Source organism: Acipenser ruthenus, chromosome 1, assembly GCF_902713425.1.
Source record: "Acipenser ruthenus chromosome 1, fAciRut3.2 maternal haplotype, whole genome shotgun sequence".
NCBI lineage: Eukaryota > Metazoa > Chordata > Actinopteri > Acipenseriformes > Acipenseridae > Acipenser > Acipenser ruthenus.
The window spans coordinates 115,026,553-115,054,110 of record NC_081189.1 but is presented as its reverse complement, the minus strand read 5'-3'; positions in this window follow the sequence as shown (position 1 = coordinate 115,054,110).

Genomic DNA, 27,558 nt, shown 5'->3' with positions numbered 1-27,558 from the left:
TACTGAACAAAATCTGTATTGCAGTGTATTATTTAGGTAACAAAGGCCTGTGGCACACCAAAACCCGTAGTTTTGCCTTTTTTTGCCGTCATATACAGCAAAATGTATCAAGTAAACATGGAGGTTTTTTTAAAAATAATTTGTAACTTCATTCAGGTTTACTGCCACAAAAGACCTTGATGATTTTATAATACGATTACAACTACAATAACTATTGTTTCAAACCCTAGTAATGGTAAAACAAGACAAACATGGTGAATCATTAGGAATTATGGTAAAGTATGGTGAAACACCACGATTAACCAAGGTTACGAACAGGAGCGCAAGAAAAGCAATGTTAGAATTACTGTGTACTGTGGTAAATGTTGATAACGGTAACCATAAATGAACGCTGTAATAGCTGATTGTTTTTACGGGGAAATATTTACCATTTCATATTTTGGCATTAACCCTATCTGAGTGTGTGAATTTAGAAGAAAAGTCAATAGCAGTTCAGTAGAATTTAAGCAGGTTCTACTGATTCTGGATATCAAATTGCTCTGAAGAGGGAAGCTTTGAAAAGGATTATGGTCTGGCTCAAAGATGGATGCTTAGAATGGACTGGCCAGTTGCAGGTATCACGAATGCTAGGCTTCCATCACTCAAGTTGTGGTCCACATCATTTTCCTCCGAGTAGTAACAGGCACTGCAAACCCCAAACCCTGGCCCCTGGCTGCTTAATCGCACTGTGACAGGGCAAGAATAATTCACAAGTGGAGCTAATCAAAGGTGAAAAGGGAGAATCAGTAAACGTCGTATCCTTTTGCCTCTTTCATCAATCCGACTAACTGAATTTGAGCTAAAGCTGGGCAAATTTTCTGGGAAGGGAAATTAATATGTAACACATCTGAGGCATGGTGTGGGCCTCTGGAATTGGAAAAGTCTGCATTATATCAAAGGGAGATTATTGGGAAGACAATTGGGGCCGTCTGTGTAATCAGAAAACAGTGAGGTGTATCTATCTTATGATGGCACTATGACCTAGCGGGCCCGAGCAAAAGGAAATCTCTCTGCTTTGAATTCTATCACCAGTGCTATTCTCCGCTGCCCGATCCTGTTACCCACACAGGATGGCGTCAATTCAATTACCGCAGAAAGTGGATACATATTCAGTTCATGGAGAGGGTGAGAACAGAGCAGGAGGAAAAGAGACAAAGAATAACGCATTTACCCAATAATAAGTTTCATTTGGTGTAGGTTTGAAAACAATTCTCTCCTGCATTTGTCCCTGTCAGATCATATTACCTGCAAATGAAGTTTACAAAATATCAATTCAATTTCAATAAAGGGACCCGAATCAAAACACACAGGGGCTGAATTTACCAAATCATAACATCTGAGGGGACCCTGGTGGCTTCCAAATATTTTCCAGTCAGAGGTAATCAAGAGCGGGGCGGCCAATGCTAATTCATTCAATTTCACCCTCTTTACTTGCATCTGTTGCCCTATAACCGTGTTCTCTACACTTCCAAGTCACTGTAGATGGAAGGCCAAGGAAAGACACTACAACTGTGCAGGTTCATGTGACACTGCTGCTGTCCCAGTTATAAAAGGTCAATATATATTTTTTTCTTCAAATCAATGTCTCATCCCATGGGCATTTTCAGGTTTAAAAGTTGTGAGGGTGACGTCGTCACCAGCAAATCCAGTTAAAAATAACAAATAACATATTCATAAAACCTATATTTTTGTGTCTTAGCTTTAGGCAGGGGATACATGACACAGTTTTAGAAACTTGCTTAGTAATTAAGACAGCATATATATAAAAAATATAGCAAATTATGTTGCAAAAGTTATGTAGATTGCTGTGTCGTTTTATTTGTATTTATTTTTTTATAAATATAATAAACAGTCAGTCATACTGTGGCTCTAATCTGCAAAAGGCAATATGATAAACAAATTATAATATCATCTCAGATTACAATCCTTTTTGTTTCTCCATGAAGCAATAAATAAAGCTAACCCCATACTGATGTGAAAATGGTTTTGCAGTTTATAAAATTATACATGGACAAAACTAAAGAGCTCGGCCTAATTCTGCCTTCATGGATTGATTGTGAACAGAGAGGAATATCTGTAGAAAATAACTTTGAAAACAGTGTTTAACCAATCAATTTGAAAATGCTTACCTTGTAAAACACAGCAATTGTTGCAGTCACTCCTTGTTAGGGCCCAATGATGGTGTTTAGCTATTAAACCCTTAACAAATGGGTTTATATAATAGCAGTGTGGAAATGTGTAATTGGGAAAAAAAGAAAAAGAGAAAGAGACTCCCCACAAGGATATGTTGGTGTTAACATGGGTTTAGACTTTCTTTCTCATTTTTTTTTTTATTTTGTATTATTATTTACTATCCACTTCCCGCTATTCTTCTCCACACCTTGCTCCATATTGACCCATTGAGTGAGTCAGGGTCCCAGTAAACGTCTCCATGACTGTAAGAAAATAAGCCAAGTAGACAACAATTTGAGTCGATCCAGCTGAAGTGGACCAAATTCTGGGGATTTGTTTCCTCCATAGAGAGAAAAAAAAAAGATTTGTATCACTTAGATTTTTGGATTTCCGTTTGAAACTTGAATCAAAGCTTCTTAGCCACAGAATGGTTCACATTCCCTTAGAATGGTTCACATTTTCTTATCCCAAACTAGTTCAAGCATTGTGTAACCTAACCCCCACTCACAAACCTACAGTACACACATGCAAACAAATACCCACATGGACACATGTATACATTGGTTCCTGTATTTTATTGTTTGGAACAGGGTTTGAAGAACATGAAGCTTGGCATACTCTGTATCAGTATCAAGTGTACCTGGCTTATTAAAGACTGTGCTCTATTTGGTTCAGGCATGTTTGAACTGAACAACACTATTGAAGTGCATTGAATTTAGAGACATTTCAAGCTCTGGGTTGTGGTTAGTGTGCTCAACAGCCCAGAGCTCCGATGACATACCCATGAGATGAGTAATTAAAATGAATTTGAGCTGTATGAAATCTACATACATTAGTCACACCACAATGACTTCAAAATGACCGAATACCTCTTTTGCAGGCAACGTTAGTGGAAATGTTTAGCTACATTTACTCAGATTAAACCATCAGTTTGTTTTATTTGTGTTTAGTCTGTTTAATCTAATTTAAACACAAAGCCTCAACATTAAAATAAACTGGATCTGGAGGTGTAGTTTGAATCAAGCTGCTGTGTCTGAAAACCCTTTCCTAAGGAGCTGTATGGATCGGCACTGTGACACAAAGCCTTTTACCTCCAAGGTCACCAGTTCGAAGGCCGCCGAGCTCAGTAAGTCATGATGTCTGATAGCTGCTGGTGGGCTGATAAGCAATCGATTCCATTGTCTTACTGTATGCCTGTTCTTAGTGCACATGTCCCCATCATGGAACTGCCAATATATTTGCCATCACATGCTAGACGTGGGCACAAACCTGAATACTGAAAACAACGGTGATGTCTTTGTCAGCCAGAGAAAGACCTTCCACCGCATGGGCCACAGCCATTCTTATGCACATCCCTCCACCATATCCCTTCTTGATGAGCCAATGAAAATCAAGGCAGTTATGTACTGTAGTTCTTAACATTACTGTACACAACCCACACACACACAGACAAATCAATGAGAGTTATCCAGGGGTGAAATTCTCAACAAAACAGTGCAGGTACTCATGTGCAGCGGGGGTGTAAACATTAAAAACATTGAGACAATGTGAGTGCCAATGAATAAATACTTTAAAAATGTATACATATTTACACAATACAGGTATGAATACAAAATAAGCCTTAAAAATAACGGATACAATATAACCAATTCACCATAAACAAGGAAGCTGAAAATACTGAAAGCTGTGTATCGTCTGCATGTATCACGCAGTCATGTACTGTAATATAACACTTAAGTTAAACCTTAAATGACAAGTATTAAAAAAAATATTACACTAGCAGTAACTGTTGTAGGGAACAAGTTTTGTTTCAAGATATCCTAAAAAAGGCATGATGTTTTAAAAAATGGTATAAAAAAAACTGTGCTATGAACAAATAATACAAAAAGGTCTAAGTCAAACAATGCACAATAGGGGCTAAAATACCCTTCTATTTTTTTATGTAACAGGCACTACTCTTAAAAAAAAAATGATTTACTTGACTTGTATCCAGTGTCTGGAAAGTATGGGGATGATTTCAGAGAATACTATGGAGATTAAAAAGGCCACACCTACATCAAGACCTAGCCATGCTACAATGACAGCCTTGAATTAGAACATATATCCCTGTTTCTTTCTTTCTTTCTTTTTCATTACCGTGATCTGTTCCAGAAAAAGAGGAGTGTAATTCAGGCAGAAACAGTATAAAAGTAGACATTACATTTTATTTTATTTTTATTTTTTAATCCCTGGTATTGTGGTTTCTGCACAATAAACAAAGTGGCAAAAGACAAATGTTCATAAAGTAATATAATTACTGTGGTTTACTTATGTCTTTTTTTAGATGTACACGCAAGTGAAAAATCAAATGTAACTTAAATAAACTCTTCATATTATACAAAGAAAAAACACTTCACCATTTTGGTTTTCATTTATTACAGTCCTCATAACAGAAAATACTAGGATCACAACAAAAGATGTACCTTGTAAGTTGGGCCAGTGATTGGGAAGTGTGAAGCACACCTACATCTGTATCCCGATTCTGACTCGCTTGCCAAATCTGAAGCAGCACTTTGCTGATCCTGTCTTTTTAATGTTAATCCCTACTGTCGCACTCATCACTTGCCATTTTAGAAACTTTTGCGCAAACTCTGTCAAGGTGGCAAATCGGTGCAAGGCAAAACACGTCGTGATAATTATTTCTAATATTTATCAACTGTATTGACGTGGATTTCTGCCTTCAGATTAATGTGCAGCAATGTTCGTTCGAATATTCAAATCGTTTCTCTGCCACGCTAAAATAATAATTACTCCATGCCACTGTTTTCACGTCGTACTGCTAAAGTCTTCTCTCATTGATCAACCAATGAGCACTGACACAAAGTGAAATAGGTGGAGATTTGTGGTGCATGCCATTACAGAGGCCTATTATTTGGTACCTACCTTAAAGAATATAGAGGATAGTGGTTATTGGGGACTGTATCTTTCAAAATGCCCAAAAGACTGTTATCCTCGGTGTGGTAGCATAGAGATGTATCTGCCAGGTGAATCCTTATCCTGTGTTGTTTATCTTCCAGAAATAATTACATTCTACGTTCCCTGTACAAACAGCCACCATTGTCAGCAGCTAAGGGGCTGTAGATGCTTTAAAGACGTGGAACAAATCAGGAGCTCTGCCAAACCAGGAGGAAGAAAAATTTGACCTCAGAAACATTTGCATGTTAAGTGCAGTCAATCTGAATTGATCACAACCAAATTAACAGCAATGGGTTCCAATATCTCCCCTGTTTACACATTAGCCTGCTACCTGTAACATACAGACATATTGAATTCAGCTTAGTAACCTAAGCATGAATGCATTGGAAGACCTTTGAAGGGGAACTTATCTTTAATTAAAATCATGCATTAGTGCCAGAAGCTTTTTTTTCCTTTTGTGGAATCCAACTTTGCAAAGCTAAAGCACTCCACTATAGAGTATAATAACAGGATTGGAGACATTGAACTCCTACTGAAGTCTGCCTGGTGACTCAGAATGGTACCAATGCACAAAAGCACAAAGTACATTCTTTTGTGGTTCAAAATATGATTATCTACAAGGGAAAGTGTACAGTCAAGAATAGCACAGCGGTTTCACAGAAAGTATACTACTTGCTTTAATCCTGGATTTCACATTGTGCTGTAGTATGTTTCAGGGAAATTGCATCTCCTTAGATCAGAACAATACAGATTAAAATCCACCGAGCTCACTCTGGTATGGAGTCCACTTCTTCAGTCTGAGATTCTAATCTGGCACCATTGATCAGAATCATTTGATAATGCTTGTTGGTAACAAGATCCTGTTTTCAGAACTTCAGTTGTCTTGAAAGGGATGAAAAAGTAATTGAAAGCTGTGATAGTGGTCTGTACTGCTTCAATATGAAATGTTGCGATCACACACAGACCCATCGCTGATCTTCAACAGAACCCAGGTAAGAATACTACAAATTACTTTGGAACAAGTGGCACCTTCTTCACTTTTTAGTTTAAATTACTTTCTCTTTTAGATTTCTGGTCAAGGGCCTCATATTTACCACGCTTCCTGTCTTGATGGGTTCCAAGGCTCTGGTGCAGACAGAAAGCAGCTGATAATGTGAAGTTTTCAACAACAAGGGGATTGCTCACCATTATGAAAATGGCTCCCTGGAAGAAAATAAGTTTAATAAATGATTGGTTTCTTAATTAAAATGGCCAGAGGGAGAAATGGTGCCAAGAATAAAGATCCTGGAATCAGTTTATGAATCCAATTTATAATAGAGTGTATGGGAAATGGCAAAAGAAAAAGAGAATAGCCACCTGAAGTTTTACCAGTACTGCAATTATCAAAATTAAGAACGATTATGTTAATTAGGACCCTTCAAAATTACTGCCAGTATACATTTTATATTAAACTGTTGGTAAACAGAGCACTGCAGCCAGCTTTTATGCAGCTTCTACCATTTAACTGAGCCACGCTCCAGCCCAGTGGGTTTCCTAGTTTGACGACAAGAAATGCCAGGGATCTTGATGCAGGATAAATGTAGCATGCAGTCCCACTGATAGCTTGTGATCATGACATTTTAAGAGCGCTGTTTCCTGTCATTTGTAAAGTTGTTTTTGACTTTTGCGACAGATGTAAGCAAACGGATGTCACATTCTTTTCTCTCTTTTTTTCAGACAAGGATTTCTGTTGCATTTATAAGCCTTTTTACCAAAGCAGACCCAGATCGCTTGTGATGGCTTACATGTTTTTTTTTCTTTTCTTTCTTATGATGTTAATTAAGAACATAAGAACATAAGAAAGTTTACAAACGAGAGGAGGCCATTCAGCCCATCTTGCTCGTTTGGTTGTTAGTAGCTTATTGATCCCAGAATCTCATCAAGCAGCTTCTTGAAGGATCCCAGGGTGTCAGCTTCAACAACATTACTGGGGAGTTGGTTCCAGACCCTCACAATTCTCTGTGTAAAAAAGTGCCTCCTATTTTCTGTTCTGAATGCCCCTTTATCTAATCTCCATTTATGACCCCTGGTCCTTTTTTCTTTTTTCAAGTCAAAGAAGTCCCCCGGGTTGACATTGTCTATACCTTTTAGGATTTTGAATGTTTGAATCAGATCGCCGCGTAGTCTTCTTTGTTCAAGACTGAATAGATTCAATTCTTTTAGCCTGTCTGCATACGACATGCCTTTTAAACCCGGGATAATTCTGGTTGCTCTTCTTTGCACTCTTTCTAGAGCAGCAATATCCTTTTTGTAACGAGGTGACCAGAACTGAACACAATATTCTAGGTGAGGTCTTACTAATGCATTGTAGAGTTTTAACATTACTTCCCTTGATTTAAATTCAACACTTCTCACAATATATCCAAGCATCTTGTTAGCCTTTTTTATAGCTTCCCCACATTGTCTAGATGAAGACATTTCTGAGTCAACATAAACTCCTAGGTCTTTTTCATAGTTCCCTTCTTCAATTTCACTATCTCCCATATGATATTTATAATGAACATTTTTATTGCCCGCATGCAATACTTTACACTTTTCTCTTTCATTTGCCATGTGTCTGCCCAATTTTGAATGCGGTCTAGATCATTTTGAATGACCTTTGCTGCTTCAACAGTGTCTGCCACTCCTCCTATTTTTGTGTCGTCTGCAAATTTAACGAGTTTGCTTACTATATCAGAGTCTAAATCATTAATGTAGATTAGGAATAGCAGAGGACCTAATACTGATCCCTGTGGTACACCACTGGTTACCTCACTCCATTTCGAGGTTTCTCCTCTAATCAGTACTTTCTGTTTTCTACATGTTAACCACTCCCTAATCCATGTGCATGCATTTCCTTGAATCCCTACTGCGTTCAGTTTGAGAATTAATCTTTTATGCGGGACTTTGTCAAAAGCTTTCTGGAAATCTAAATAGACCATGTCGTATGCTTTGCAGTTGCAATTTGCTGCCAATGAACTGCATATGAACAGTGAGTAGCAGAGGCTACAGCCAGGCCTGGTGTAGGGCTGGAACTGTAAAGCCTTGACCTGACGAAAAACACTCTGTGATGTAGAGTCATGTTCAATTGTTCAACAGAGCCCAATAGTTTTGTGATGAGGGTTGTAACAGGTAGTGTTGTCACCGTCTGTCGATGAGATTAAAAGCTAAAATACCGGTTTCCATGTGCTGTATTTAGAATGTTGTCCAGCAGACATGCTATAGATAGAAATAGTGAAACCTGAACTAACTCCCTGCTAATAGCACACTACTACTTAGTTTGGGTCACTCTAAGGACAGGTAAGGAACAGTGAAGCCTGGCTTTGATTATGGGGTTACCTCTCAGCTAAACTGCTGATCTCAAAGGTTTTCATGATAAACCTTTAAAATAAAACTCATCTAGCTTACTTCTTTATAATGATGCAATATACTGTATATGTACAACATATTGAAACACTGGGCAGCTGGCTCTTTGAGCTAATATATATATATATATATATATATATATATATATATAGATATAGATATAGATATATATATATATTAGCTCAAAGAGCATAATATATATACAGTATATATTAGCATAGCATAGTCATATTTACTATCCAATGTTGCCTCACTTATTTTCTTGACTGATTTATATATTAAATATGTAGTAGACATAGTGGAAAATGAAATGCCCCTCGGGGAGACTATTGTTACCTTCAACAAAGCATTATAGCTCCCTGTCGCTAACAACAGTCTTCCCTCAGGTCAATAATTTTCTACTATAGCCCTCTCCAATCCATATTTACTGTATATATATACAGTATATATATATATATATATATATATATATATATATATATATATATACTGTATACACACACACACATATATATATACATATACACTGCATATACACACACACACATATATATATTGTAAAACGCTCACCCTCACTCGGGTTCGTTGCCCCTTTAAGAATGCGACCCAGACACGAGAAATGGATTTTTTTTAGCGCTCACGCGCTATTTTTTTAATAAACACAACAGTAAAACAAAACACACAAAAGAAACACCTAGCTCTTCCTGAGCACTAACTACACACGCAGGAACCTAACTATCACAGGACGGCTAAGCCATTTCCCTGTACCACAAAAACTTCACCACACAGGTTTGCACTGCACCTTTCTCTCGGGACTGCCGGGAAGCAGAGCACTCCTTTCTGCCTCCTTCCATTCAGCAGCCTCGAGCAGACTGCTTGCTCTCTTTTTAAACCCCGCACCTGGGCCTAATTTCCAATAACGCCCAGGTGCGGATGATAATTAACAATAAAACAATTAAACAAACAATTAAATTAAACAATAACACAATTAGCAAACAACCAAACAAAGGTACATTCTCTCGCAGGGAGGTTTTAACCCCCTCCCTGCTGTTTCTCATAACCCTCTACGTTACATATCCCCCCCCTTGTCTTTACAAGACACAGGCCACGAGACGGCCACCTCCTCCCCTAAAACATAACCACCCACCCTCAAGTCCATAAATGTCCATTCTTGCCCTCTTCCACGGGCAGGCTTGAGGGTGGATCGGTCCATATCCCGGCTCAGCCAGGTAAGGACCGCGCACCGGCGACAAGGGGACCCAACGGTTCAACAGGGGCGACCGGAGCGTAGACCGTGGCACTGGAGGATGCAGCAGTGGGCAGAGATCTTCCCCTGGGAACCGGCGCAGTGATGTCCGATCACCCAGGGGAAGCGAAGCAGCGAACAGGGGGAGCGACAGCGACGTCTGGCAGCAGCCCAGCGACGTCTGGGTGCTCGGGAAGAGCGGAGCAGGGAACCAGGGGAAAAGCTGTGGCCAATGCTGGAGACTCCTGGGCTCTAGGTCCAGCGCAGGAAGGTCCGGGAAGACCGGCCGGGTGTCCTGGAGCAAGGGTTGAGGGACTGGACGCAGCGGTGCCGGACTGGACCGTAGGGGCGGTGGTCGGGGCTGTGGTGGAGGTAAACTTTTCACCTCCCCCCTGGGCTCCGGAAGCGGCGGCTCCTCCCCTCTGGGCTCCGGAAGCGGCGGCTCCTCCCCTCTGGGCTCTGGCAGCGGCGGCTCCTCCCCTCTGGGCTCCGGAAGCGGCAGCTCCTCCTCTCTAGGCTCTGGCAGCGGCAGCTCCTCCCCTCTGGGCTCCGGAAGCGGCGGCTCCTCCCCTCTGGGCTCCGGAAGCGGCGGCTCCTCCCCTCTGGGCTCTGGCAGCGGCGGCTCCTCCCCTCTGGGCTCCGGAAGCGGCAGCTCCTCCTCTCTAGGCTCTGGCAGCGGCAGCTCCTCCCCTCTGGGCTCCGGAAGCGGCGGCTCCTCCCCTCTGGGCTCCGGAAGCGGCGGCTCCTCCCCTCTGGGCTCTGGCAGCGGCGGCTCCTCCCCTCTGGGCTCCGGAAGCGGCAGCTCCTCCTCTCTAGGCTCTGGCAGCGGCGGCTCCTCCCCCTCTGGCTCGGGAGGCTGCGGAGCTCCGCTAGCCTGCTCCCATTCTTGGAGCAGCAGCTCCAATTCTGTTGGCTCCCTTCTCTTCACTGGGGCCAACCCCATCTCTCTCTCCCATCTCTCCAGCTGCTCTCTCTGAGCAACAGCATTTCTATTGATCTGCTCGATCAAGTCCCATAAATCCATATTTCTCTGGGTCGTAGGGGCGCCCACACTCTCTGCCACCATATGTAAAACGCTCACCCTCACTCGGGTTCGTTGCCCCTTTAAGAATGCGACCCAGACACGAGAAATGGATTTTTTTTAGCGCTCACGCGCTATTTTTTTAATAAACACAACAGTAAAACAAAACACACAAAATAAACACCTAGCTCTTCCTGAGCACTAACTACACACGCAGGAACCTAACTATCACAGGACGGCTAAGCCGTTTCCCTGTACCACAAAAACTTCACCACACAGGTTTGCACTGCACCTTTCTCTCGGGACTGCCGGGAAGCAGAGCACTCCTTTCTGCCTCCTTCCATTCAGCAGCCTCGAGCAGACTGCTTGCTCTCTTTTTAAACCCCGCACCTGGGCCTAATTTCCAATAACGCCCAGGTGCGGATGATAATTAACAATAAAACAATTAAACAAACAATTAAATTAAACAATAACACAATTAGCAAACAACCAAACAAAGGTACATTCTCTCGCAGGGAGGTTTTAACCCCCTCCCTGCTGTTTCTCATAACCCTCTACGTTACAATATATATATATATATAGTGAAGTAAGTGACTAATATATATATATATATATATATATATATATATATATACACTGTATATATATGTGTTATCTTTCACCCCAAACTACATTGTTTTCAAACGTCTAATCACTACCGTCTTCACAATCAGGAGTAAAGCAATTACTGCTCCTTCTTTATAAGGTAGAAGAGAAAAAAAAGTGTTCAAACACTATTCAGCTTCTTCCCGGGTGTTCCTGGCAAACCTGTAAATAGGATCATTTCCGAAATTTGACTCTAATGAGTTCCCATTGCTTTCCTTGATTGACAAGCAGGCATCGCCTTCCTGCTTGAAATAATTGAAGCAGCAATCTAATTAGATAGCAAAACCCCCTGATCTGAAGAGAATCTTTGTGGTGAAAAGATAATAATTAATTATGAGGGGTGATGGTGCTGACACCTCCCGATGCACCGGGGGGGGGGTCACTTCAAGCGGCCTTTTAGGAAGCCATCCAAGGAGGCAGATTAAACATTAGCTGATTACCGACACGTAATTAACAATGTCAACGAAACACTGAAACTGGATTAATAATAATTATATCATCAACACGATGATGGTCTTGTAGCAAATCCTGGGGAAGAGGAGAGGTTAATTACTTGCTACCATAGAACATCACTACGCCGACCACGGCTGTGCCTCGGTATGGCGTTAAACTGCCAGCGGGATAATTAATTAACATCATAATTGCAATGCAGGCAGCATGAAATATTGAAATATTACACTCCTTTCCATTCTATTATACCTACCCCCAGCGTTTTGATATTCAAAACTCTGCTGGCACTGCTGTTCTTTGTTCAACTTGGTGTTGTTAATATTAGTCATTTTTGTAGAAGTGTAATGTTGTTGTAGTAGTGCTGCAGTCACAGTGGTACTGTTGTGGTGTACAGTAAGTCGTTGTCGTAGTGTACAGTAGTAGAAGTGCTAGTTATAGTTGTTGTTTTGCTTAAATGTATTTATTTATTAATATCTTTATTACTGATCGTTAAGGATTTCAGCATTTCTGTGTATTTTTGGTAAATACCTGTAACTTGTGCAACACGTTTCAGAAGCTTTGCCACTTAATGTGATACATTTAAACATTCTTATTTTTTTCTGAGTTGGCAGAAAAGTAGCAAGCAATCATACTGTATGTTACATCCAACCTTATGTTTGTAATCTAGTCCTGTAAAAGGTCGTTATTGGATAATTGTGAGAACATTGAACATACTGTATGACTGATATTTCTAATTATGACAATTATTAATTATTATTTTAAGTGTACAATTAATGTCATGTTTAATTAAGAACATAAGAACATCAGAAAGTTTACAAACGAGAGGAGGCCATTCAGCCCATCATGCTCGTTTGGTTGTTAGTAGCTTATTGATCCCAGAATCTCATCAAGCAGCTTCTTGAAGGATCCCAGGGTGTCAGCTTCAACAACATTACTGGGGAGTTGGTTCCAGACCCTCACATTCTCTGTGTAAAAAAGTGCCTCCTATTTTCTGTTCTGAATGCCCCTTTATCTAATCTCCATTTGTGACCCCTGGTTTCTTTTTTCAGGTCAAAAAAGTCCCCTGGGTCGACATTGTCTATACCTTTTAGGATTCTGAATGCTGGAATCAGATCAACGCGTCTTCTTTGTTCAAGACTGAATAGATTAAATTCTTTTAGCCTGTCTGCATACGACATGCCTTTTAAACACGGGATAATTCTGGTTGCTCTTCTTTGCACTCTTTCTAGAGCAGCAATATCCTTTTTGTAACGAGGTGACCAGAACTGGACACAATATTCTAGGTGAGGTCTTACTAATGCATTGTAAAGTTTTAACATTACTTCCCTTGATTTAAATTCAACACTTCTCACAATATATCCGAGTATCTTGTTGGCCTTTTTTATAGCTTCCCCACATTGTCTAGATGAAGACATTTCTGAGTCAACATAAACTCCTAGGTCTTTTTCATAGTTCCCATTTTCTATTTCAGTAACTCCCATATGATATTTATAATGCACATTTTTATTGCCTGCATGCAATACTTTACACTTTTCTCCATTAAATGTCATTTGCCATGTGTCCAGTTCTGAATGCTGTTGCCTTTGCTGCTGCAACAGTGTTTGCCACTCCTCCTATTTTTGTGTTGTCTGCTAATTTAACAAGTTTGCTTACTATACCAGAATCTAAATCATTAATGTAGATTAGGAATAGCAGAGGACCTAATACTGATCCCTGTGAGTGATATGGTCTGCTAATAAATTACTTAGTTACATATTCTGCAATAGCAGGAGTTCTCAAACTGAGGGTAGATTACATTTTATTTATTTTTTTAATTACATTTTTTTTTTTAAATGTATTTTGTATTACCTTTATGCACATTGACAAAAACAGAACGCCCTCCCTATATTACTATTAATGAGTACGTTCTACTTTCTGTGGGTCCCTTCTTTATCTTTACGTAATCAGAAGTTACTGAGGCCCTGTCCACACTATGCCTTTAAACCGTACTAGTTGCCTTTAAAATGGCTTAAAAGTGCTAAATACGGTTAGCATCTACACTATGCAGCATTTAATACTGTACTCGAGAACTGGACTCGAGACCACCTCAGGGGGTAGTCTGGAGTCCGGTTATAAATTAGATCACATCAGGTAGTGTGGTTTGTCAGAAGTATGGACTCTGTAATGCTGAACTACATTTTTGACGTATCTCCAATATCCCCAAATGCTTTCTGGTATGTTTTGGCATATGGACATTACGAATACAGTACAGGTGGCTGAAGGAGTTGAGAACGACTAACAATACTGCTGTACTGTATACAATTTCTGAGGAGTTGAGAACGACTATCAATACTGCTGTACTGTATACAATTTCTGAGGAGTTGAGAACGACTATCAATACTGCTGTACTGTATACAATTTCTGAGGAGTTGAGAACGACTATCAATACTGCTGTACTGTATACAGTTTCTGAGGAGTTGAGAACGACTATCAATACTGCTGTACTGTATACAACTTCTGAGGCTCGTGAAATGGTGGATCATGGAGCGACGTGATCAGATGCCAAAAGCAAGGCACATTTAAATCTGGAGCTATAAAATCGGTCAATTGTGATGAAATGTACCTTGTGTTTTTAAGAAACAAAGCCATAACATTCATGCTAAGAAGCACCATGTCTTCCGTCGGCACGGGCTCCATATTTGTCGGGCTGTAAAAATAAAATACAGTGCATGGTGGGATAACGTCATATTAAGCCCTACAGCCCATTGCACTGCTAGGAACTGTAACCAGACTATTTTAATAGTGTTTGTATGCATTAAGCCTGACCAAACATGAAACGGTACTTTAGTATGGACGTTTTGAGCTGGATTAATTAAAACGCTTTTGAGTATGGTTCTCAAGATCGGTTATGCAGTGTGGCCGGGCAAAGTTACAGATATACTGCCGTTTTTGGAGGTTGCGCGCTACACTGTGAAGGGTGAACGTGAGTCTCTTTAGAATTGGGTATGATAATTATGTGGTCCTTTCTTTGACATTTCTCACTGATTATTCTGGTACCCATAAAAGAGAGGAGTCAATCAATGCAGCAAAGAAGAGTTCATCTCATATAAAAATGTAATAAACTAAGTGACCATTTGTGGCAAAGTGCCCGCCCCTGTGTGTATTTTGCGTGTTATGTGTTGTATGTATGGTGCGTATGTTAATGTTGGTGTATAGATTGGTACACGGGATATAAACGGGTCTGTGTTTCACGTGTATTTAAAAAGTGTAGATTTGTATTTAGGCACGAGGAGGGCACAAATCACTTCACGTGCTGGTTAAATGTAATATGTGAGCACGGGGTTGCACAGAATTAATTCACGTGCTGGGATTCAAGTGAATAATTAATTAGTAATTGAATCCCAGCACAACAGTATAAATAGGCACATTTTTAGTCACTCGGGTTAGGTGTTCAGAGAGTGGAGAACGGGAGAGAGAGAGGAGAGTTAAATCATTAAGATCGTAAAAGTAAAGAGAAGTTTGTTTGTACTCACCGTGTTTGTTTGTCTCCGTGCACCGTTTGTGTTTAGTGCGTTTTTGTATGTCTGTTTATTTTGGCGCAAGTGCCGTGTCCTGTTTTGTGCTGTTTTCAAACCTTTTATTTGTTAATAAACGCTGAGTGCAGCCATTGCACTCAGCTCATCACAACCACCGTCTCTGTGTTTGAATTCCTTTCTGGTCTGACGCAACCCACTCTGGCCGTCTTTGTGACACGTGGTGTCATCGTGGGATAGCCGCGCCTCCAAGCGTCAGACCAGGAGGGGTTTTGTTTAAAAAAAAAAAAAAAAAAAAAAATATAAAAAAATAAATAATAATATTATGGCAGAAGACGCCATCAAACTGCGGGACTGGTTCCTGGAGAATGCTGGGCTGGAGGCCCAGTCTCTGCCCATAGTCGTCCGGGCCCTGTGGATGATGGACAGTGAGAGATGGGAGGCATATCAGGAGGAACACACCCCAAACACCTTGGAGGAAGGTGTGGAGTTTGTCCTCAGCTACCTGGAGGCAACCATAAACGGAACAGCAGCCCAGGTAGCAGGACCACCAGCAGAGGAGTACCTGCTGTCCCCATCTCCACCAGCAGAGGGTGAGTACCTGCTGTCCCCATCTCCACCAGCAGAGGGTGAATGCCTGCTGGTTTTGCCTCCACAGCCCAAATGGGAGGAGCCTGAGCGTCCACAGCCCAAATGGGAGGAGCCTGAGCGTCCACAGCCCAAATGGGAGGAGCCTGAGCGTCCACAGCCCAAATGGGAGGAGCCTGAGCGTCCACAGCCCAAACGGGAGGAGCCTGAGCGTCCACAGCCCAAGTGGAAGGAGCCTGAACGTCCTACGCCTGAGTGGAAGGAGCCCGAACATCCTACGCCTGAGTGGGAGGAGCCCGAACGTCCTACGCCTGAGTGGGAGGAGCCCGAACGTCCTACGCCTGAGTGGGAGGAGCCCGAACGTCCTACGCCTGAGTGGGGGGAGCCCGAACGTCCACAGCCCAAGAGGGGGGAGTCGGTGCGTCCACAGCCCAAAAGGGATGAGTCGGTGCGTCCACAGCCCAAAAGGGAGGAGTCGGTGCGTCCACAGCCCAAAAGGGAGGAGTCGGTGCGTCCACAGCCCAAAGGGAGGCAAGTCGGGGCTTCCACAGCCCTGGGACCCAAGCCACCAGCAGAGGGAAAATGCCTGCTGGTTCAGCCCCAAGAGCCGGAAGGGGAGGAGTTACAGGCTCAACCCCCTGAAAATTTTTTGGGGGGAGAGGGGCAGGAGGCTGGTGTCCCCCAGCAGCCTCTATTCATGCTGATGAGGGCAGCACGGCGCGCACCAGCCCAGCCGCCACAGCGGAGGGAGCCAGCGCCGCCAGGAGCAGAGGAGCTGGAGCTGCCTCTGCCTCCACCACCACCAGGAGCAGAGGAGCTGGAGCTGCCTCTGCCTCCACCACCGCCAGGAGCAGAGGAGCTGGAGCTGCCTCTGCCTCCACCACCGCCAGGAGCAGAGGAGCTGGAGCTGCCTCTGCCTCCACCACCGCCAGGAGCAGAGGAGCTGGAGCTGCCTCTGCCTCCACCACCGCCAGGAGCAGAGGAGCTGGAGCTGCCTCTGCTTCCGCCACCGCCCGGAGCAGAGGAGCAGGAGCTGCCTCTGCTGCCCGTACCTCCACAGGGAGTACGGTGGCCGGAGCCCCAGAAAGGGGAGCTGCCGGCCACGAAGAAGGGGGACGAGGTCTGGAGACCACTTTCCCCAGCAGCAGTTTCGCTGCAGGAGTTCTTGTGGCCGGAGCCCCACAGGAGGGAGCTGCCGGCTACGAAGAAGGGGGAGGTCGGGGGACCACCTGCCCCCGCAGCTTTTTCGCTGCAGGACGGGACCAGCATGCTGTCAGCCGTGCCACTACCGGCAGGGGAGCTGACAGCATTTCCAGCCATGGGCCCACTGAAGCCTCCCTTCCCAGCCCGAGACTTTGGCCTGGACTGCTGGGTATTTAAGGGGGGAGGTGGCCGTTGAGGCCATGTGTGCTTTGCACAGGGGGGGGTATATGTGGCAAAGTGCCCGCCCCTGTGTGTATTTTGCGTGTTATGTGTTGTATGTATGGTGCGTATGTTAATGTTGGTGTATAGATTGGTACACGGGATATAAACAGGTCTGTGTTTCACGTGTATTTAAAAAGTGTAGATTTGTATTTAGGCACGAGGAGGGCACAAATCACTTCACGTGCTGGTTAAATGTAATATGTGAGCACGGGGTTGCACAGAATTAATTCACGTGCTGGGATTCAAGTGAATAATTAATTAGTAATTGAATCCCAGCACAACAGTATAAATAGGCACATTTTTAGTCACTCGGGGTTAGGTGTTCAGAGAGTGGAGAACGGGAGAGAGAGAGGAGAGTTAAATCATTAAGATCGTAAAAGTAAAGAGAAGTTTGTTTGTACTCACCGTGTTTGTTTGTCTCCGTGCACCGTTTGTGTTTAGTGCGTTTTTGTATGTCTGTTTATTTTGGCGCAAGTGCCGTGTCCTGTTTTGTGCTGTTTTCAAACCTTTTATTTGTTAATAAACGCTGAGTGCAGCCATTGCACTCAGCTCATCACAACCACCGTCTCTGTGTTTGAATTCCTTTCTGGTCTGACGCAACCCACTCTGGCCGTCTTTGTGACACCATTTTACAAGCTTTTTTGTTTGTGGATGAATTACAGTATTAGTAAACTACATTGTGTAATAACGTGGATCGTTTTTTGAAAAAGCCTGCTTCCAAGATGGCCAGTGAGGAATGTGAGCATGTTTCAGAAGTGAAAAGTCGGAAATATGACAAAAAATATATTGAGCTGGGGTTTATAATGCTAGATCCGTGACTAACCCGTGACTGCAGTGTGGCCTTTGTGGTGAAATACTTGCTCATGAAAGTATGATGCCTTCAAAAATGGGACGTCATTTAGAAACCTCATCCTTTTCTGAAGGACAAACCAGTTGATTTTTTAAGAAGTTGGCGAATCTGAAAAAACAACACTTTTCAAGCAAGCAGTGTGAATACTAGAGCTCTCCGTGCATCCTACATGGTGGCTTTAAGGATAGCAAAAAGCAGTAAGCCCCTAACCATTGCTGAATCACGTATAGCACCATGTGCTGCTGACATGGCAACTATTATGCTGGGACCTGATTGCGCAAGTACATTAAAAGTTATACCCCTTTCAAACGATTTGGTTGCTCTCCACATTCATGAAACGACTGCTGACGTTCATGAACAGCTTTACATGAAAGTGAAAAACAGTGACTTTTTTGATATCCAACTCGATTAATTGACTGATGTGTCGGGGGGCTGCACAGCTCTTAGCTTTTGTAAGATACATTTGCGACGGATCCATGCAGGAGGACGCATTGTTTTGTTGTCCAATTTCAGGTCTAGCTACTGGGGAAAACGTTCATGACACTTTTTCTGAGGCAGTTAAAGATAATGGGCTGGACTGGGAGCGGTGTATTGGTGTACGTACTGATGGTGCCAGAGCTATGATGGGAAAAAAACAGTTCAATACATCATGAAGCTTTACCTGCTAAGAATATGCCTGCTGATCTTCACAAGGTGCTTGATGAGGCTGTAAAAGTGGTGAACTTCAACAAAGGTCAACCAACATGCACGTTTGTCTTCCTTTGCTTTGCGAAGAAATGGGTTCTGAACATCAGCAACGATGGCTTTCCAATGGAAAGGTTTTGACACTTTTGTTTGTTTGAGCTGAGAGGAGAAGCAGTGTTTTTTCTGGAGAAACAAAGATTTCCTTATGCTGGACTTCTCCAGGATTCACAGTGGCTTGCTTATCTCGCAGATGTGTTTGATCGGCTCAGCGAGCTCAACAAAAGTCTACAGGGACGTGATATGAACCTTATTTTTATGAATGACAAGATCAAAGCATGAATTCAAAAGCTTAATACATGTGTGCAGGATGGCACTTTTGAAACTTTCTCTCTGATGGCAGATTTCATGAGAGAAAATGAATTCTGTGAGTTGAAGATAAAGGACATCGTCCTGTCACACTTGCAAGGCCTACAAAACCAGATGCAGCATTATTTTCCTCAAGTTACAGCAACAGGTAGCCTTTGCATAAGAAACCCATTTGAAGAAGATATGCTGTAAAAATGCAGCCTTGCCCCCAGCTTGTGAATTTACCCTGAAGCTCACTTTTCCAAAACAATTACTTTGTGATTTTTGGTTATCTCTGCACATGGAATACTCAGAACTGGTATGTGAAGCCATGAAAGTGCTTGTGCCTTTTGCATCGACATGCCTTTGTGAGTCAGCATTTTCGAATCTGGTTGCAATCAAAAGCAAATAGAGTAACCGTCTCAATGTTGAAGATGATCTGCAAATGTGTATTACCAGCATAGAGCCTCGTCTGGAAGTCCTTTGTTCAGAAAAGCAGGCATACCCATCACACTGAAAAGGTAGGACATACTGTGTTTTTGCACTTGAATGCACTTGTAATTGTATTCTAACACATGGTGAATGATTATTTTCCTATAAACTTCGGTGTTTTAGAGACACCAAGACCCCTTTATAATAAGATTAAGTTTTATCTGCAGATAGGAAAACAATAAGCAACATAAATTTAGTAAAAAAATTACCTCAACCACGTGCCCTCTGTGATGTTAGGCAGTGTAGACGAGGAAATCACCCAGCTCACCCTCTTAAAAAAGCCAAGTTTTTTTCCCGCACCCCCTGCCTCAGGACACATACAGAAGACTGCACAAAAGGCAAAATAAAACAACAGTACAAAAACTACAAATAAAAGGTGCCACACAGGGCGAGCTTACTGAACGAGGTGTCCCGCTCCAGGAACCTGCTACACTATGTAACCCTCGTTATACATTACTTGGGATCAATATCCCCTAAACTAACCTACTTATGATCCGGTATTCTTACGACGACTCCTGCTTCTTCATACAGCCTTGGCTGGGCATTGCCTTCTCAAGTACCGTGTTGTAGTTTAAGGGTTGCGTAGCTGTAGTTCCTGCAGAGCTGACGTTCTCATCCTGAGTGTACACAGTTAAGATGTGGAGGATTTAAAACAGAATTGCAAACCCCAGAAGAATGTGCCCGTGACCATAGGTATTTTGTTGTGGAAAAAAGCAAAGGAAAGAAGATACAACTTAAGAGTGCAAGTACTGTCGAGTTACTACATATTTTGACAGAAAACGCCCAACTATTGTGGAAAATAACTGAAAACAATAATTTCATACAGTATATATAATGCGAAAGCCCCCCAAAAAATTATTTACATAAAACTCGAAAATAGCTAAAAATAAGCACCAAAAAATGTAATTAATAAAAAACGAAAAACAGAGGCCCTAATTATAACAAATAATATACACCAAAACTGTATGTGTGTGTGTGTGTATATATATATATATATATATATATATATATATATATATATATGTAAAGGGTGTATATATTAAAGCCTTATTATGCACAGTTGGATGTACATTATGCCTTATAATAATAATAATAATAATAATAATAATAATAATAATTATTATTATTATTATTATTATTATTATTATTATTATTATTATTACGTCGGATTCAGTGTCCAAGAGTTGCGTCGCACAGTGAAGAACTTATCTGAAGCAGCAGAGAGGAGCAGCAACTGGCTGTGGTTGAGACGGAAAGATTCTGGCTGGGGATCTCAAGCACAATAGAAAGAGAGAAATGCTGATGTACAGGTAAGTAAGCTGGGCTGAGTTGAGTGGGGGACGGAGGGGGGTGATTCTGGGACGCCAGAACACCGTCAAGCCCTCTTGAGGTGTTGTGGGCTAGTTGACGAAACACAGAGGATGGAAGGTGCCCACTTGAAGACCCTAGAGATGTACCCTACTTAGCTCAATCCAGAGGTTGTCATGCTGATGCGCTGGGGAGACCGCACTGTGGTTGATCCCCAGAGCCAGTATCGCAGCCGTTGTGTGTGCTGATGCGCTAGGGAGGCAAAATAAGCTGATCCCTGGAGCCAGCATTACACTTCAGCAATCAACACCTGACAGAAGGATATCTACATCATCATATGGAAGGAAGCGCAAATGGATGGAGACACCTATGGATCACATTAGTTTACTGTAAAGCTACGTCTTAGTTGGTGCTTATCTTGGCGAGAGCCGAGTTCAAATCAGCAATGTTTTAACATCTACTCTCGTGTAATGGAAATCAAATCATTATTATTATTATTATATACACATGTCTGTCTGGCCTATTGGAAAGCAGCTATTATGAATTATGAATAAAAGTAGATGAATTAAGACATAGCATGAAACATTTACAGCATAACTTTTTTGAGCTTTGAAGTTTCTTTCAAATATATATGTTCTGTTGAGGGAGACCTGGCATGACTGTGGATTGCATGAATTATTAGAGAAATGTTATGGCCACTTTTAATAGGGTTGAATAAGCAACATCACTGAAGTTCATTTTTAAAGGGATACTTTAAACTGTCTATTTTTTTTTATAACACTTATTATCATATTATGTGTGTTTGCTAGTGTTGTCTGTTGCTCTGCTTAGACCATTATCCAGCAAGTGTGATTTTGTATAGAGATTTTTCCATTTACTCAATTTGCAGTGGGGACAGAAATTACAGTTGTGCACTCCTTGTGGCCATTTCCAAAACAGCCTCAGAAAATCATGTTAGGAGTCAAAAAGCCCCTGTAATTTAAAGACATGTGTAAGTTAGCAAGCCTGGTAAATAATGAACCAGGCAGACACATCAATATATAATTATACAAAATACACAATAATAAGGTTATTAAACAGGTAAGAAATGAAATATCAAAATGTAGACGACATACAGCACAGTAATGTACCCCTTTAATGATTCAATATATTTCACTTTATTGTATTTCGAATGCAGTGTTATTAGCCGTAAGGTCGTCAGAGACAGTACAGCTGCATATTAAAAGCGACACAGGCTGTTTGCAGAATTGTATGTTGTAAGGCCCTGAATACATTCCTTATCTTCAAACCAACTTGAATAACCTGCGCCGCAGGGTAAGCAGTTAAAAGAGGCTGATTACAAATTAGAATGCGGGGGGCGGGGGGCTGGCGGGGGGCTGGGGTGGGGGGGGCTGGGGTGTCGGGGGGGGTAGAGAAGCAGATTGTTCTTTATGTAAAAAATTAAATCCGTAATAGGAAGACTCAGAAAACCAGCCCTCTTAACATTAACAATTACTGTGATTAACAATGATACTCACAACTCATTTTTCATTAAAGTCTTTGAGCAGAGATAAGCTTGTTTATATAGACTAGCTCTTCAGCCAATGACTCATTCATCATGGCGCAAACCATGAAAGGACAAAACAGCTCCCAGCAATTAAAACTTACGCGGTGACCTTGTGACAATGAAAGACCTGAGAGCCTGGATGAAACTATGAGAGCTTTTTTTTTATTATTTGGGGGGGAAGTAATGGCATTGCTAATTGGAAGATTTATCAACTGCTGTTTTGCATTTCTATGGCACATGGAAAGTTATACATGTGGCTTCTTCTTCTTCTTCTTCTTCTTCTTCTTCTTCTTCTTCTTCTTCTTCTTCTTCTTCATAAATCCTATTTTAACTGCTTTTATATTTAAAACTAAATATAGTTCAACAGTTCTAAAAAAAACATTACCTCGACAGCAAGAGATATAATAAATTTAAATACTGTTTGGTTTCATGAATATACAAGTGAAATAGAATGAAATGAATAACCAATTAGATCTATAGATGTCATTTATTAATAGTTACTGGGTATTAGACATACAGTACCTGCAATTGAAGAGATATTGTATAAAACATACTGAAGATACCGTTGTGGTTCATTTGACTTGTTTTTTTTTCAGGTTAAAATATGTTTCAGCAATCAGTATACAGATTGTGTGTGTGTATATATAGTAAATACAAGTAGCTTTCGAGTTAAGATGGGAGAAAGCAGTAACTAGAATTATGGGTAATCAGGCTATGCAAATTTCAGCATTACCAGAGGCAATATACTGTATATTATTATTATTATTATTATTATTATTATTATTATTATTATTATTAATTATTAGCAGACGCCCTTACACAGTTGTGTATATGGTATATAGGTTAGCTATTGCTATCACAGCTGGTTTCTTCCCTGTCCTCGGGGTTTAGAAACAATTTAGTTCAAGTCACTTCATTTAAATGTTATGGACAAAGTAGAAAAAAAACACTGTTATTCTACTGATAACGTTTTCATAGAAATACCTGAAGATCTGATATTGTCACCATGGCTTATATGTAACAAGCAAGTAGCTTGGCTAAGGTAAAATGCAGTGAGTTAGTGACTGCGATGGGATTTGAACCTAGAAACTGTTATGATTTAGTATTCTGCAATCCTGGGTAAAAGGATTTACACATTAAGTACATTGTAAACTATGTATCATAACATTGTAATTATGTGTAGGTACACATGTATTTACTTAGTAACTAGTATGTAAATATACAGTAATTAGAGACACTTAATGTAAAGTGTTACCCTGTGGCAAAGCGCCCCGCCCCTGTGTGCATTTGTGTTATGTGTTGTATGTTGCGTGTGTAAATGTTGGTGTATAGATTGGTACACGGGATATAAACGGGTCTGTGTTTCACGTGTATTTAAAGTGTAGATTTGTATTTAGGCACGAGGAGAGCACAAATCACTTCACGTGCTGGTTAAATGTAATATGTGAGCACGGGGTTGCACAGAATTAATTCACGTGCTGGGATTCAAGTGAATAATTAATTAGTAATTGAATCCCAGCACAACAGTATAAATAGGCACATTTTTAGTCAGTCAGGGTTGTTGTTGGGTGTTCGAGAGTGGAGAACGGGTGAGAGAGAAGGAGAACGTAAAAGTAGTAAAAGTAGTAAAAATAATATCTAGAAGTGTTTGTACTCACCGTGTTTGTTTGTCTCTCCGTGCACCGTTTGTTAAGTGTAGTACGTTTTGTTTATATGTTTCTTTTGGCTACCAGTGCCGTGTCCTGTTTTGTGCTGTTTACAACCCTTTTATTTGTTAAATAAACGCTGAGTGCAGCCATTGCACTCAGCTCATCATCACCACCGTCTCTGTCTGTGTATTCCTGTCTGGTCTGACGCCACCCACTCTGGCCGTCTTTGTGACATACCCATACAGTATCTAATGTAAAATACATACTGAGGCATTATCACTGTATGAACTCTACAAAAATGATTAATAAAAACTCTCTGCCACAGTACATACTTTACATTGATACCAGTGTTGCATATGGCAGTGTTTCCAAATCCTGGTCCTGGGGACCCCATGTGTCTGCTGGTTTTCATTACAACTGAGCTCTCAATTACTTAATGAACCCTTAATTGAACTATGAATTAGCTTAATTAGACCTTTTTAATTGTTTTCAGCTTTTAAACAGTTGGAGATTTCAAGTTAACTATACAATTTTATAAATAACTTGAAAACAGCAACTTTTTAGGAGCTGAGAACAATTAAAAAAGGTCTAATTAAGCACATTAGTAGTTCAATTAAGGGTTTGATTAAGTAATTGAGAACCCCAGGGCCAGGATTGGGAAACCCTGACACATAGAATCGCTGGTTCTTTCTCTGCTATGTAAGAAAATGTTTTTGAAATGCATACTGTGGAATCAATTCAAAGGTAAACAGTTAATATTACAAAGAACATATCTTGGGGATTTGAGTGTCTAGCTTTCTATAAAATATATTTAATTGCAAAGAACATGCAAATGACTAAACCTCCAAATTATATATTCCTGACACCACAGGAACTAATATATTCTTGTTTGCTGTCTCATCTGTATCAACCTAGTGACCAGATTCTAGATTAATATTAGATAGGCTGTCTTCTGAATGACCAACCCACTCGGTTGTGAAGAGTTGGCCTCTTTTCAGAGGTTAAAAAGAGCAAATGACTGTTTATTGACTCAAAGCTTGACCTCACGCAGAAGCCAAAACCTGTGAGAGCCAAAGTATCGCAGTAGCAAACCTGAGAGCCACTTTGACCCCAGAATGACACTTAAAAAAACAGAGAGGTTAATAGTGTGAGTAAACAACAGTATCTTTCTGTGGACTGCACAGCAGGTTAGTGTCTCTGCATGCTGAAAGAGCAAAATGTGTATTTTTTTAACATTAGCATGCCGGTCAATGCATTAATGAATATGACCCTTAATCCATATAAGCAGGGACAATGCATGAAATACAATGTACACAAGGTTTATTTTACAAGCTCAGAGGTTGATTTGATCAACCAACCCCATGTGGACAAGCCATATGGATTTTCTGAAAGCATTTTACAGTACCAATGATGTTTTCATTATTCATTGTATTAAGAATGTATGAATGATTGAATTTCTTTCAGTCATGTAAAGCTAAATGCACCATGGTTAATGGATTGTTTTGCTCCTCTCTCTTCCTGTATACACCCTACCTAATGCTAGCTTTACACACACACATGTAAATAGTTTCTGGGGGATGTTAAATAAGCTGAGCAAAGGGAACATGGTTTTAATTAATGTTCCCCTCTTGTGGGAGAGAGGACTGTCTTCAGGGTGAAGAATCAGCCATCTCATTGAAAAGGATGAATAATACATGAATTAAGAATGAAAAAATGTAAAGTAGTAGGTTTATGACACATGCGTGAAGCATTCCGGATAATGTTTTTGTCTTTTAAATGCATCAGGGCTGAGCATCAAAATCAAATTTTCTTTCCCAGACTTTCCTTGTTAAATCCTGTTAAATTAAATCCTCTACATTGGTTCCATTGAACAACTACTATATTAGAACTTCATTGTAAATGTAAAGCCCACTTTGACAAGATTGCGATTGACTTCTTACATGCAAATATCAGAAATTATATTTCTCAGGTTTATTATCTGCTAATTAGAACTAAATAACATCTTAACCGAGGGGGGTGCCTCACACAAAGCCAGGCCGTTCTATTTAAGATTCCATTAGAGACTGTCGGTGCGAGTATGTAATGAACCATAAAATGTAATTTGGAAATGATATTACCAAAAATGATCGAGCGATACTAGCCACAAAAGGGCATGTATTCAACCCTCATCTTTTCATTTGGCGTGATGTACTTCTATTGATTGTGTGGAATTTAAAAGGGAATTACTTAATATTGCAGAGAATAACATATCCCATGCTTTCTTCTCTCCGTCGCTCCAGTACTTAAAGCGAGAATTGGCCAGTGTAGCCCCATGTAAATACAAAGATTTCCTTATCTTAGCCTATTTGCTGAAGTCATCTCAAATGAAAAAAAGGTCCTATAATCCAAAGGCTGTCTCATATCTCATTTACATTGGTGGTAGTCGTTGGCCTATCTCAGCGTTTAGGTAATGACTTTGGGATTAAATTGCATTCCTTGCAATTCTTGTCTTTAAGATCTCCACCACATATCAGAGGAGGCCCTGACTAGAGCTGGAAGCAGTGCCGGAGATAAAGCCTGTTACTGTACGTTGGGAATATAAACTTCTTTGAGAGTCAGATTTGAAAGAACCGTCGTGGAGTATTGTAAGGTATCTCGTTCAGCCCCTGCTCATTCACAGTTCTATAGAGAGAGAGGTGTCTTTGGTGCACATGTCTACAAGCAGGGTGACCTCACTGTGCATACAAGAGAATACGTATACTGCGGATGTTTGCATTAATTCTGAATGGTTCTTATTACATTTTCTCAAATACAAAAAATGAAAAGTCTACATTAATGTGCTCTCATCTGCATTAATGTGCTGCTCTTCAGTTCCATTTGCCTACCACTGATATGACAGCCAGCGTATCATTATAGAGGTAAGCACCCTCTAGTCATCTACCACGGTAATACCCTGCTGGGCACTAGGTAGGGCTGATGCTTACCAATATACTGTAAAGACACATTGGCTGGTCTAGCCTGCATGTCCATGGCAGGCATAGCAGCTCATTAAATCAGTTTAAAACCCATTAACACAGGTTTATAAAACACACACACACAATATTTCAATAATTGCAATAAGAATTGCAAACATGCTAAAAAGATAAGGAACCAGTAAAAATAATTGAAACTACTTACTCTTTATCATGTTAATTCATGTATTAACGTACTACAATACATATTGTATTTTAACAGCAAGTCACAAAATGGATGGATACAGTACATGAGC